Raw genomic sequence first — 11,340 nt, forward strand, 5'->3', positions numbered from 1 at the left:
CAGTGACGGACATTCGAGTCATTTCCATCTTTCGGCTATTGTGAATAGTGCTGCTGTGAACGTGTATGTACAGGTCTTTGTTTAGACACCTGTTTTCAGTTCTTCGGGGTATATGCCTAGGAGTGGATTTGCTGGGTCTTAGGCTAGTTCTACGTTCAACTTTTTGCGGAATTGCCAAAATGGTTTTCCGCAGTGGCCGCACCCTGCGTTCCCAGCAGCAAAGCGGGAGGGGGTCCTCTTTCTCCACAACCTTGCCCACACTAGTATTGTCCATCGTTTCTATTACAGCCATCCTACTAGATGCTCAGTGGTCTATCAGTCACACAGCTTATTCCATGAATCCTCTTGTAATGGGTTGGACTTAATGGAGTGGACCTGAGAGTTCAGGAAGCAGATTTTCCAGGAGCTCTCTGTGGGTTTCTTCAAATCCTCTCAACCATGTCTCTTTTTCAGGATTTTTTAAAAAAATTATTTTTATTTTTTAAATGTATTATTATTATTTTCTTTTTCGAGTTCTATGCGGCCTTTGTCAACTTTGTGTAGGTACAACCTGATGGCCCCTCTTCCACACCTTGTACCTTTCACACCTTGTACCTTTCACTTTTTGCTCTGGGGTTTCTCTGACAGCTCAGCACGGGCCGCTTGTGGGAACCTACTCAGCACTAACACACGTGCATCCTAAAAGTGGGTGGACTGTGGAGCCATCACGGACCAATAGGGACCGGAGTTAACCAACGAATAAATGTGTTTCCCCAAAGGATACCAAAGACAGGGTGAAGGATGCTCAACAGGCATAAATAGCTTCCACTCTTTCTACAAAATCAGAATCTATAGAAGGATTCCAGGAATCTGTATTTGTAACAAGCCCTATAGGTGATTCCTACACATGCTAAAAAATTTGCAAGACACTGAATTAGGCCGGTTTCAGAAGGAATTTACGTGATAAAAGGAGCATTGATTATAATTCTGGCTCCCTTGCACATTCCCTTGTATCACGCAGAAAAGCACCATAGGACTTGAGACTTCTTTCCGTCTTCATCCTCATGGATGCTTCTCTTCTTCTGACTGCTTTCTGGTCCTCAGGCTCACCCTGCATATGTACGTGAACTTCCTTCTTGGTCTCTAAATAAGACAACTGCTCTCGGGCACCTGGGTGGCTCAGCCGTTAAGCGTCTGCCTTCGGCTCAGGTCATGATCCCAGGGTCCTGGGATCGAGTCCCACATCAGGCTCCCTGCTCTGCGGGAAGCCTGCTTCTCCCTCTCCCACTCCCCCTGCTTGTGTTCCTGCTCTCGCTATGTCTCTCTCTGTCAAAAAAATAAAATCTAAAAAAAAAAAAAAAAAAAAAAGACAACTGCTCTCTTCCTAAGGAAGACTCCACCCCTTTCCACAGGAGATTTTGGCCTCTGTTCCTTCCTGTATCCTGTTGTCTAGAGTGGATCTTGGGCTTCAGCTGGAAGGTCACTGATGCTGACTTCCTGCTGGGCCAGCAAGCTCTGGGTGATGAATGGCCTCTAGCACCCAGAGCAAGGATGAGTATGGTGAACCCACCAATTTTAACTCAGTTGAAAGAGTCAAAGCTGCAGAGCCTGCTGGTTCCCTTATTAGGTTTCTTCTTACATAAGCGTATCTTTCAACCCCCGCCCCCAAAATTTCTGGAAGCAATAAGTATGTATCTAAAAAGACATTCCCCTGCCCATTTGCATGGCTCTCAACTTATATTTTCAGATAATATTCCTTTCTGCACTGCCTGGGTCTTGGGGTGTTATAAATCTATACATGCTTTTTTTTTTTTTTTTAAGATTTATTTATTTATTTATTTGACAGAGAGAGAGAGCACACAAGCAGGGGGAGCAGGAAAGGGAGAAGTAGGCTCCCCGCCGGGCAGGGAGTCTGATGTGGGACTCGATCCCAGGACCCTGAGATCATGACCTGAGCTGAAAGCAGATGTTTAACCGACTGAGCCACCCAGGCTCCCCTCCATACATACTTTTAATGGCAGATTGGTTTATTACCCAGGGGGTGGTACCAACACTCATTAAGGTCTTTTGATTTAGACTCTACCTCTGATAAAGTTGATAGTGGTGGGATTTGGGGTTTGAGGACCAGTATAATGGAGTGGATCTGGCTTTGGCCTGGGGCAGAGGGATGGGCTCTATAATTTCTATAACAGGGACCATGTTTTTCCCCTGCTTAAAACCCCTCCTTGGTTCCCAGTTACCCCAGTATAAAGTCCAAACTTAGCCTCACATTCCAGTCTTAACATGATCTGACCGCTGCTTGTTTCCTGTATCACTTATGACTCTTCCATTGCAGATGATAGAAACCAAATGCCAACCAGGTCAAGTGAAAAAGAGAGAGTACTGGCCCATGGATCAGAAAGCCCTGAACTACACTGACTTCAGACACTGCTGGATTCAGGAGCACATATGATCGTTTCAAGAATGTCCTTTCTCTCCATCTCTAGGCTCGGTCTTCTGCAGTGGGTTTGTTTTCAGGCAAAATCCACTATGTGGTGGCAAAGATGAACACCATAGCTGATGTGGAGAACAAAGGCAAAAGAAAAAAATTAAACTTCTCTACAACTTGTAGCCCACTGACAAGTACTTAAGACAGGCAGAGTGACCTTCCTCAAGGAGTTTAGCAGCCTAGGGGCACCTGGGTGGCTCAATCAGTTAAGTTTTTTACTCTTTTTTTTTTTTTTAAAGATTTTATTTATTTATTTGTGAGAGAGAGAGAAAGAGAGCACAAGCAGGGGGAGGGGCAGGCAGAGGGAGAAGCAGGTTGCCTTCTGAGCAAGGAGCCCAACTTGGGAATGGAACCCAAGACCCTGGGATCATGACCTGAGCCGAAGGCTGACGCTTAACTGACTAAGCCACCCAGGCATCCCAAGCTTTTGATTCTTGATCTCAGGGGCCTGAGTTCAGTCCCCACACTGGGCTCTATGCTGGGTATGGAGCCTACTTAAAAACAAAAAGGACGGGCGCCTGGGTGGCTCAGTTGGTTGAGCAACTGCCTTCGGTTCAGGTCATGATCCTGGAGTCCCGGGATCGAGTCCCGCATCGGGCTCCCTGCTCGGCAGGGAGTCTGCTCCTCCCTCTCATGCTCTCTGTCTCTCATTCTCTCTGTCTCAAATAAATAAATAAAATCTTTAAAAAAAAAAAAAAAAAGGAGTTTAGCTGCCTCAATATTAATACTTCGAGAGAGGCAAAAGGCAACCTTAGCTTGACATTAGCCCGACCTCCAGGATCTTCTAAAAAAATCCCTTTGGAAACTTCCTTTATCTCTACACTACCCGCCCATGCCCCCCAAGATACATGTTAGCAATCATCATCATCCTCTAAACATATGGCCCACTGATATACATCTGTAGGGTCTCATGATTAAGGTTTTACTAGACAGTAGTACATGACCTTTTCCTAACAATGGCTAGCCCCATAAAGTCCTGGAAACCTTGAAATGTTCCTTCCAAATTGCTTAGAGACTTAGGCTATCCCTAACTCCCTCCCAATTTGGAAAGTATATAATCAGTCACTCCTCACAGCCCCAGTGCAGCTTTTCCTGCCCAGGGGTCCTGTCCCCCTGCTTTAATGAAAACCACCCTTTATTGCTTCTCGGCCTTTTGGCTAAGATCAAGTGTAGTATCTGTTCTTATCAGTTTAATATCTGATACATCCTCTATCCGAGGACAATATATTAAATGGATTTTTGGAATTAGGAGATGGAATAGGAGCTTGCTCCATCCACTCCACGTATCGACCTGGTATTGCAGTACTTCCAGGAACGATGCACCCCCTTCGGGGGAATAAATGCTGTCCGAAAATTTAAAAAAAGAAAAAGAAAAGAAAAGAAAACCACCCTTTTCACACTGAAGACGTCTCAAGAATTCTTTCTTGACTGTTCATTCCGGACCCCAACATTTCACATCAATAGCCATCTCAAGTTTACAATCTGGTACTTTAGTAAGCTCAACAGAGAGTAAATGCATCTTGTCCAGGAAATTCCAGAAAAGTTCAGAGGATACCTCTTACGAGTGAGACTAGGTCATATGCCCATCCTTGAACCATCACTGTGACTCTTGGGGTTGTCCCCCTGAGGCTTGGGGGGTAGGGTCATCCCATTTGAACTACTTTTCTGAGAGTGATGTGTGGGAGTTTCCAAAGTATCTGTGGGATGGTATTACTATAGAAGAAAGATGTGGCATACACCACTACCTGCCTAACAAATAGTTATATCCCTCCTTTTCCTTTCTAATAGAGTCTAAATTCTATTCAGCAGCAACATGCTAAGGGAAGGAAAGCCCTTCGCTCAGCCTCAGATGAACTGTAATTGGTCTAACCCAAGCACCAGAATTCCATTTCTTTTGTAGTTTCTGGTGTATGGGTCTGCATGTGATGAGGCTCTAGCCAATGAGATTCTAAGGGACAGTCTGCTGGAGGGCTCTTGGAAGGGTTTTCTTCCCTAAGAAAAGGATATTGTCACGTGAGGATGGGAAACTTTAAAGCTGTGGCAGCCATCTTGAAACCATGAAGAGGAAACAGAGATCCCCGGAAAAGCTAACCCGTCAATCTGCCTTTTTGAGAAGCTGAATTATCCAACCTTAGTACTTCCCTTAAAAAAAAAAGTACTAAAATACACATAACATTAAAGTCAGCATTTAAACCATTTTAAAGCCTATAATTCAGTGGTATTTAGTACATTCACAATGTATGAAACCATCAGCATAATCTAGTTCCAGAATACTTTTATCACCCCAAAAGGAAGCCCTTGTACCCATCAAGCAATCACTCCCAATCCTCCTTGCCCCATCCTCTGGCAACCACTCCTCTATTTTCTATCTCTCTGCATTTGCCTATTCTGAATATTTCATATAAATGGATCATATAATATGTGGCCTTTTCTGTCTGGCTTCTCTCATTCAACATAATGTTTTCAAGATTCATCCATGTTGTGGCATATATATCAGTACTTCTTCCTTTCTCTCTCTCTTTCTTTTATTGGTTTATTTTTTTAAATGGAAGTTTTTTTTTTTTTTTAAGATTTTATTTATTTATTTGACAGAGAGAGATAACGAGAGCAGGAACACAAGCAGGGGGGAGTGGGAGAGGGAGAAGACGGCTTCCCACCGAGCAGGGAGCCCGATGTGGGACTCGATCCCCGGACCCTGGGATCATGACCCGAGATGAAGGCAGACACTTAACGGCTGAGCCACCCAGGTGCCCAATTTGTTTATTTTTTTAAGTAGGCTGCACACCCAGGATGGAGCCCAAAGTGGAGGTCAATATGGGGCTTGAACTCACGACCCTGAGATCAAGACCTGAGCCGAGATGAAGAGCTGGTCTCTTAACTGACTGAGCACCCAGGCACCCCAGTACTTCATTCTTTTTTAAGGCTGAACAATTTTACATTGTATGGACATATCCCCATTTTATTTATCTATTCATCAGTGATGGACTTCTAGGTTGTTTCCACCTTTTGACTATTATGAATAGTGCTTCTATGAACATTCATATACATGTTTTTGTTTGAACGCTTTCACTTCTGAGGATATGCCTAGGAGTGGAATTGCCAGGTGATGTGGTACTACCATATTTAATTATTGAGGAATTGCCGAACTGTTTCCCACAGTGGCCACACCATTCTGTATTCCCACCAGCACTGTAGGAGGGTTCTAATTTCTCCACATCCCCACCAACACTTGGCTATTTTCTGTTTTTGTGATTATAGCCATTCTAATGGGCATGAAGTAGTTGATGATGGTTTTTATTTTTATTTACCTAATGACACTGAGCCTCATTTCATGTGTTGTTTGGCCATTTGTATATGTTCTTTGGAGAAATGTCTATTCAACTCCTTTGTCCATTTCTTTTTAAAGATTTTATTTTATTTTACTTTTTAAATTAAATTTAATTTAATTTTTATTTATTTTTATTTTATTTATATTTTAAAGCCCAGCATGGAGCCCAATGCGGGGCTTAAACTCACAACCCTGAGATCAAGACCTGAGCTGAGATCAAGAGTTGGACACTCAACTGACTGAGCCACACAGGCGCCCCTAAAGATTTTAAGTAATCTCTACACCCATTGTGCGGCTTGAACTTGCAACCCTGAGATCAAGAGTCTCATGCTCTACCGACTGAGCTAGCCAGGTGCCCCATGCCCATTTAAAAAAAATTTTAAAAAGATTTTATTTATTTCTTTGAGAGAGAGAGTGAGCATGAGTGGGGGGAGGGGAAGAGAGAGAGGGAGAAGCAGACTCCCTGCTCAGCAGGGGGCCTGATGTGGGGCTTGATCCCAGGACCCGGGGATCATGACCTGAGCTGAAGGCAGATGTTTAACTGGCTGAGACACCCAGGCGCCTCCTCCATGCCCTTTTTTAAGTTGGCTATCTTCTTTTTGTGGTTGAGTTGTAAGAATTCTTTATACATTATGGATACAGACTCATCAGATACATGATTTGCACATATTTTCTCCTATTCTATTGTCTTTCCACCTTCTTGAGAATGTTTTTTGAGTTTTAAAAAACTTTGAGGAAGTCTAATTTGTCTATTTTTTCTTTTGTTGCTTGTGCCTTTGGTGTCAGATCTAAGAAAACATTGCCAAATGAAAGGTCATGATGATTACCTGTATGTTTTATTCCAAGATTTCTACAGTTTTATCTATTTATTATATATTTATATATATAGTTTTAGCTTATATTTAGGTAATGGATCCATTTTGAGTTACTTTGTGCATATGGTGTGAGAAAAGGTCCAACTTCATTATTTTGCATGTGGAAATCCAGTTGTCACATCACCATTTGTTGAAGAAACTATCCTTTCCCTATTGGATGTTCTTGGCATCCTTGTCAAAAATCCACTGACCTAGATACCTAGGTTCCTTTCTGGACTCTCAATTCTATTCCATTGATCTATCTGTCTTTCCATATGCCAATACCATACTGTTTTGATTACTATCATTTTATAGTAAGCTTTGAAATTGGAAAGTATGAGTTCTACAACTTTGTTCTTCTTTTTCAATATTGTTTTGGCTATTTGGACCCCCTTGAGATCCTACATGAATTTTAGGGTGTGTGTAAGTATCTGTGGTTAGACTCCTTATGTTGAGTGTGACCCACTTCCCTTCTCTTCTGCTGCAGTTCACAGTAGGTATGACAGCTGGTGTCCTAGGAGTGGCCTGGTTGTTGCAGCCCTCACCAGGAGCCAGAAAGAAGCAGGAAAAACAATAAGTCCAAGGAATTGCCCTGATAGCAACCATTTAGTGTGGAGAAATCTTGCTTAGCCAGCTGGTATGGAATTCAGTTTATTGATTTCACTCTGTTTTGTGGTCACTTAGGCTTATTTTAAGGGAGCTATATAAAATCACAGAAAGATTTTGTTTGGGGAAATGCAGAGTAATGTGGATTCTATATTAGTTGGGCTCTGTTATGAACTGACTATGTCCCTCCCCAGAAATTCATGCTGAAGCCCTAACTCCCATGTGATGGGACTTGGAGGTGATGCCTCCTTGAGGGGCATCCAAATACCTTGAGAGGTATTTAGGAGTAGATGAGGTGAGAATGGGGCCCCCACGATGGGATAGTGTCCTTATAAGAAGAATAAGAAAGATCTCCCTCTCGTGCTCTCTCTCTATCATTCTCTCTCTCTCTCAATAAATAAATAAAAATCTTTAAAAAAAAAAAAAAAGAAAGACAAGAGTTCTCTTCCCCCCACCTCCTTGCAAAAATGCAATAAGAAGGCAGCTGTTTGCAAGCCAGGAAGAGGGTCTTCACCAGGAACTATATCAGCTGACACCTTGATCTTGAACTTCCAGCCTCCAGAACAGTGAGAAAATAAATTTCTGTTGTTTAAGCCACCCAATCTGTGGCATTTTTTAATTGCAGCCCTAGCTGACTAAGACACCTCTGATTTCCAGGGGAATAATTCTAATATTTCTCCTTTTAGGATGAGGTTTTCATTTAATTTAATTTTTAAAATTGAGGTTAAATTTACATACAATGAAGTGTATACCTTGATAAATTTTTACGTATCTATACACCTGTGTAAAAAAATCAGATCAAGACATAGAACATTTCAAATACTCTAGAAGGTGCCATTATGTACCCTCCCAGTCCATACCCATTATTCTTTAAAAAAATTTTTTTAAATTTAAATTTAGTTAACATATAGTATATTATTAGTTTCAAGGGTAGAATTTAGTGATTCATCAGTTGCATATAACACCCAGTGCTCATACATCATGTGCCCTCCTTAATGCCCATCACCCAATTACCCCATCCCCCCACTCACCTCCCCTCCAGCAACCCTGAGTTTGTTCTCTATCATAAAGAGTCTCTTGGGCACCTGGGTGGTTCAGTCGTTAAGTGTCTGCCTTTGGCTCGGGTCATGATCCCAGGGTCCTGGGATCGAGTCCCACATCGGGCTCCTTGCTCAGCAGGGAGTCTGCTTCTCCCTCTCCCTCTGTCCCTCCTTCTGCTCATGCTCTCTCTCTCTCTGTCAAATAAATAAAATCTTTTTTTTTTTTAAAAAGGGTCTCTTATGGTTTGCTTCTCTCTGTTTTTTTTAAAGATTTTATTTATTTATTTGACAGAGAGACACAACGAGAGACGGCTTAACGACTGAGCCACCCAGGCGAACCTCCCTCGCTGTTTTTATCTTATTTTATTTTTCTTTCCTATGTTCATCTATTTTGTTTCTTAAATTCCACACGAGTGAAATCATATGATATTTGTCTTTCTCTGACTGACTTATTTCGCTTAGCATAATACCCTTTAGTTCCATCCACATCATTGCAAATAACAAGATTTCATTCTTTTTGATGGCTGAGTAGTATTCCAGTGTGTGTGTGTGTGTGTGTGTGTGTGTGTGTGTGTGTGTGTACCCCACATCTTCTTTATCCATTCATCAATTGATGGACATCTGGGCTCTTTCCATAGTTTGGCTATTGTGGACATTGCTGCTATAAACATTGGAGTGTGTATGCCCATTTGAATCACTATTTTGGTATCCTTTGGATAAATACATAGTAGTGTAATTGCTGGGTCACAGGGTAGTTCTATTTTTAACTTTTTGAGAGAATTCCATACTGTTTTCCAGAGTGGCTGCATCAGTTTGCATGTGTAAGAGGGTTCCCCTTTCTCTGCATCTTCACCAACATCTGTTGTTTCCTGAGTTGTTAATTTTAGCCATTCTGACCCGTGTGAGGTGGTACAATACCCATTATTCTGACCTCTATTCCATAGGTTATTTTTGCTTGTTTTTAAATGTAATATCCGTGAAATAGCAAAAATAAAAGATAATAAAAACTACTCTTTGCATCTGACTTTTTTTAAAGGTTTATTTATTTATTTTATTTTTATTTATTTATTTATTTTTTAAAGATTTTATTTATTTATTTGACAGAGAGAGACACAGCGAGAGAGGGAACACAAGCAGGGGGAATGGGAGAGGGAGAAGCAGGCTTCCTGCTGAGCAGGGAGCCCGATGCGGGACTCGATCCCAGGGCACTGGGATCATGACCCAGATCATGACCTGAGCCGAAGGCAGACGCTTAACTGACTGAGCCACCCAGGGGCCTAGAAGGAAGTGGAATCTTAATTATCGAAATCCTAATCCCCAATGTAATGGCATTAGAAGGTGGGGCCTTTGGGATATGCTTAAGTCATAGGAACAGAGCCCTCATGAATCTGACCATGCTTGCACCTTTATCTTAGACTCCCAGTCTCCAGAACTGTTGAGAAATAAATTTCTGTTGTTTATAAGCCACCCAATCTATTGTATTCTGTTATAGCAGCCCAAATGGACTAAGATAGGCCCATATTTTATTTTATTTTATTTTATTTTTTTTTAAGATTTTATTTATTTGCGAGAGAGACCATGAGAGACAGAGAGCATGAGAGGGAGGAGGGTCAGAGGGAGAAGCAGACTCCCTGCTGAGCAGGGAGCCCGATGTGGGACTCGATCCCGGGACTCCAGGATCATGACCTGAGCCGAAGGCAGTCGCCCAACCAACTGAGCCACCCAGGCGCCCAGGCCCATATTTTAATCAGGTTGTTTGTTTTCTTTTTTTTTTAAAGATTTTATTTATTTATTTGACAGAGAGAGACGCAGTGAGAGAGGGAACACAAGCAGGGAGAGTGGGAGAGGGAGAAGCAGGCTTCCTGACAAGCATGGAGCCCGATGCGGGGCTCGATCCCAGGACCCTGGGACCATGACCTGAGCTGAAGGCAGACGCTTAACGACTGAGTCACCCAGACACCCCTCAGGTTGTTTGTTTTCTTATTGTTGAGTTTTAAGAGTTCTTTGTATATGTGGGGTAACAGTCCTATATTAAATATTATTTTGCAAATATTTTTTCCCAGTTTGTGGCTTGTCTTTTCATTCTCTTGACAGTTCTTTCACACAAAAGAAATTTTTAATTTTTTTTAAAGATTTTCTTTTCGGGGTGACTGGGTGGCTCAGTTGGTTAGGTGTCTGCCTTCATGATCCTGGGGTTCTGGGATCAAGCCCCACGTTGGATTCTTTGCTCAGCGGAGGGGCCTGCTTCTCCCTCTCCTCCCCACTCATGCTCTCTCTTGCTACCCCTCTCTCTCTCAAATAAATAAATAAAATCTTAAAAAAAAAAGATTTTTTTCTTTTTTAAAGTAATCTCTACCCCCAATGAGAACTTTTTAATTTTAATGACATCCAGCTTTTCAATTCTTTCTTTTTCTTTCTTTCTTTCTTTCTTTCTTTCAATATTTTATTTATTTATTTATTTGACAGAGAGAGAGACAGTGAGAGAGGGAACACAAGCAGGGGGCTTGTGAGAGGGAGAAGCAGGCTTCCCGCTGAGCAGGGAGCCCAATGCAGGATCCTGGGCTCGATCTGAGGACCCTGGGATCATGACCTGAGCCAAAGGTACATGCTTAAAGACTGAACCACTCAGTCACCCCTCAATTCTTTCTTTCATGGATTGTGCCTTTGGTGATATATCTAAAAAGTCATTGCCAAACTAAAGGCCATCTAGTTTTTCTCCTATGTTATCTTCTAGGAGTTTCATAGTTTTGCATTTTACATTGAGATCTGTGATCCATTTTGAGTTAATTTTTGTGAAGAGTGTAAGGTCTGTGTCTAGATTTATTTTTTGTTATGTGGATGTTCAGCTGTTCCAGCACCATTTATTGGTAAGAGTATCTTCTATCCATTGTATTGCCTTTGCCTCTTTGTCAAAGATGAATTGATTACATTTATGTAGGTCTATTCTGGGCTCTCTATTTCATTCTATTGATCTAGTTGTCTACTTTTTTTTTTAATTTTTATTTATTTATTTATTTATTTATTTATTTATTTATTTATTTATTT

The 11,340-nt window shown here is 41.7% G+C and overlaps 1 non-coding gene across 1 annotated transcript; it reads left to right on the forward strand.

Annotated features, from left to right (window-relative positions):
• Nucleotides 1-3,604: 3,604 nt before the first annotated feature.
• Nucleotides 3,605-3,795, forward strand: LOC123326327. The gene has a single exon (XR_006541031.1). It is a non-coding gene; the product is annotated as a U2 spliceosomal RNA (small nuclear RNA).
• The last annotated feature ends 7,545 nt before the right edge of the window (nt 3,796-11,340 follow it).

Source organism: Neomonachus schauinslandi, chromosome 11 (genome assembly GCF_002201575.2).
Source record: "Neomonachus schauinslandi chromosome 11, ASM220157v2, whole genome shotgun sequence".
In the NCBI taxonomy this organism is placed as follows: domain Eukaryota; kingdom Metazoa; phylum Chordata; class Mammalia; order Carnivora; family Phocidae; genus Neomonachus; species Neomonachus schauinslandi.